We start from the raw sequence: 4,013 nt of genomic DNA on the forward strand, positions 1-4,013 counted from the left end.
CTCGATGTAAATTTTACGACGTAGCGAAGTGTAAAACTGTAAATGAATGTGTTTAAATATAATAATGCTGGAGGAGGGGGGGAGGAGGAGGGAAATAGAAGAGGAGGTGAGAGAAAAGAATTCGACGATGGGGATTGATGGGGGAATAGTAGCAGAGTAAGGGAAGATAATTAGCGATCAGGGGAAGAAAGAGAGAGAGAGAGAGAGAGAGAGAGAGAGAGAGAGAGAGAGAGGAGAGCGGGAGATTTAACGCTAAATCGAATTCTTCCGTAAAACTAAAATAATACATTCTAATAATACGTGCCAAAAGAAGCTTTAAAAGATTATACCAAGATTATACGACGTGAGAGAAAGAGAGATAGAGAGAGACGGAGCGAAAGGGAGGAATGTCGTAGCGCACTCTCGATGCTATTAAGAAATGAGATACCAAAAAAATATATAGTTAATAAAGCAAAAAGAAATTAAATAAACTAAATAAAATAAAAGCACTGTGTCGAGCGATACACTTTAGCGATCGAAGGCTCGTAAAGTAATCAAAGTCAACCGTACGCGCGCCGACATGCCTATAGTAACCTCAAGACTGCGAGATTCTTCATTTCCATCCTTGCGATCATCTAATTATATAATATCTCGTGCATCTCTCGATTTTACTTGTAGAAAGAAAATGTATTCTTTTACATAAGTGTTCCTTTTCTCTAACAAGAAGAGATTTTACTCTTAAAGTTCTACTACTCTTAAAAAAGAATAGTAGAATTTTCACTCCTTTGGAATGAAGAGTTCATTTCGAAGAATTTAGAGAGTTGGATAGCTTCTTCTTTTCGTTTCCATAAATCATACGTATTCGTGTGAATGTTAAAGTCGATCCAAACTGATTCTTGGCTAATTTCCACTTGCGGAAACAAGAGGAATGTACTCTTGTCTTTCATGTATTGTTCACTCGCCACTCGAAGAAGCAAGAAACATAATCGCTGCTCGAACAATTGCGACAGCGACGTTCCTATGTACGCGTCGGCACGCGTGCGTTTGTACCTTGTACAAAATACCCACGCACACTAAACACGCACTCTCGCGCGATCAGCATACACATATATACACGGTGCAGTGTCGCGAATAGTACGTACTCGCGGAGATGCATCTACGAGAGTGAGAAGTCCGTCGAAAGTCACGCGCTCCCTTTTTATTCATGACTAGTGTTCTTAGCCTTTTAAAAAATTCTTGGAAAAAATAGTATTTTTTATATTTTTAATACTATATTTTTTAGAATTTTTTTTAACGTTATTATCTTTTAGATCAATGATTTTAAAGCTTTTAACATTCATTTTACTCTTAAGTATTCCACTAAAATAAGTAATTCAGTAATAAAATCCGTTGTCACCATTTATGAGATTTCTGTTAAAGATTTCTTTTTGTTAAACGTTGGATGGTAATAAAGAAGAAGCCAATTACGAGTAATGTTAAGATCCAGATATAAAGAACAGGATAAAGAATACAAAATTGAACATAAAGAATTAGTAATAAAGCTAGAGGCTGACAATACGATTTTTCGTTCTACTATGACGTTTTCTTAATTCCTTATTAATTCCATTTTTCTGTTCATCGTGTCTCATCATTTACTTTGTGAATGGAGAATGTTTGCTTGCTCAAGTGCATTTTCAAAGTATGTGTACAGTTACAAATTGTGCATCTACTATCTAGCTTTTTTATTAAATTTTTCCAAAAAAAAAAACGGAAAAAAGTCAGATTTTTTCCGAAAATTAAGAATTTTTTAAGAACACAAACCGCGATAATCTGAGCGTGAAGGGATCGCGCGATTCTCGGCTGGATCTCGTATGTGTAGATCGGCGAGGAAGGAACTCGATGACAGAAATATTGATCACGAATGAACCTAGGTACATCGGGTGGACATGACGGTAGTTACGTATCGGCAGTGTAATTAACGAGTACAATTAATCAATGATTTCGATCTATTATTCGGGTACTTTTGATACGAGGATTCGCGCTGATCGATTTAGAGACCATTACGCGAGCGATTACACAGATAAACTGTAAACACGATTTCTGTTTCCCAAAGTGCGACTAAACAATGTTGAGTTGTTTTATATAACGAATTTAAAAGCATTCTTCCTCTTATAGATGTGTTAAAGAATTTCAAGAAGAATCTCCCAATAATAATTAAGATGTTATAAGCATATAATGATCATTTGTTAGCTATAAATCTTTAGTAAAGGAGTCAATGCGGAATGTCGCGCATGTAAGGAAACAAAATCTATTCTGTAACTCTTAACGACTATAATATCATTATAGCCATTAAGAATTATAGATTCAGGTTAAAAGTTAATTTAAAAAAAAAAAAGGAAAAAGACGTATATCTGTATACGTATATCCGTATAATCTCTCGCATTTTCTGGCATTTTTGAGCGCCGCCGAACATACGGGGGAAGAAAATAGCGTAAGACTCGGTGATATTTTTTTACCTTTATAGTCGATCTCGCGCGATTCGATTTTGCATGACGCAAACCTAATCGCGAACGAATCGCGTCGATATTAAAATGACGAGGCGAGTGATAGAACACAATGATGTTCGACATTTTCGTTACGCTTGCATTTTTTCGTAACGCAAGAGATGTCAAGAGATGATGAACCTAAGCAGAAGCAACAAGTCATCATAACATCAAAATGATATCAAAATGATTCCAAAATGATTATTAAAAGTCCTTTTTTAATCATTTACGATTCATTTTAACGTCATTCTGACATTATCGTGACTTGTTCTGCTTGAGAATCGCGGAATGTTTCATTTTGAAACAAGAATTTTAGGCTTATAGCGTTTTTTGTCAAATTCGCGATTTCGCGAGCCTGCGAGCACTGAAATTCAAGGAGAAGTTCAAGATTCTAGAGAACTGTGTTTCTAAGAAAATTATTTAGTAGTAATTTGCGAAAGAATCGATGACGTTTCAAAGACTTCGAAACTTTGATATTTTGGCGCAGATAGAATAAAGTCAGAGATCTGAAAGCAGGGAGACTGCGCGTAAATTTTTTAGAAAAGGGAGAATAACACATGTTGAATAGTGGAAATTTATTCAAAAGATGGACGCATTGAGGGATTAATCGTATCGAAAGATTCGTTTTGCTTTCGATCCAAACGAAATTTTTAAAAATGATATATTTATATTTATATTTCTCGGAAAGTAAATGTTTAAAATGTAAGATTATTAATTAATATGACAATTAGTATGACAAGAATACTTGTGGAATTTTAAATAGAGAAGCGAGTGTATGGTTGTTCTGTGCTGCATAAAAACTTGCGTTTTTTTCCGAAAAGGTCGGAAATTTTGTAACTTTGGGGATATATTCTAGAATCTGTCGTCATGTTAGAGCTTCAATTCGGAAGAGACGTTGAACTCAGAAATCCATGAAAAAGCATTTTCCCATCTATGCTCTTACGCAAACATTTTATTTATTTATTCCAGCACCGGAACATATCTTCAAAGTTCGACTTCGCACTAGAGATACGCTCTGCGGGATATTTATTTCGACATTTGTTACAAAAGAGATTTGTAAACGTAAGACATAACAAAGAGCGTGTTAATCGCGATTAAATTGCACGTGGGCTTACGCATCGGTCGACTCCCGGCCATGATGGGACCTCCGATCGAGGTCTCAATAAAAACGTGGAGTATTAATGCTAAAAAAATACGACTGGACGAAAACTGGCTGAAGCTGCTGCTACTGCTACAAACGATTAACTGCCTCTCTTTATTTACCTGTTTCCTTCGTAGTACATCACGTCGAGACGTAATGTAACACGCAACGTACCATAACGCCAAAGAAAATGAGAAACTCTCCTTCGTCGAATGCGTTGAAATGTACAAAGCGAATATATTTCACGATCATATGTTAAACGTAAGATTTAGGTATTTTCAAAGGAAATCTCAAACATATATAGCGCATGTACCTGGGTACCCTCTTACGACACTGCACATTCATACATAGTTATATATTATATATATATA

The sequence above is a fragment of the Atta colombica genome, unplaced genomic scaffold (assembly GCF_001594045.1).
Source record: "Atta colombica isolate Treedump-2 unplaced genomic scaffold, Acol1.0 scaffold47, whole genome shotgun sequence".
Lineage (NCBI taxonomy): Eukaryota > Metazoa > Arthropoda > Insecta > Hymenoptera > Formicidae > Atta > Atta colombica.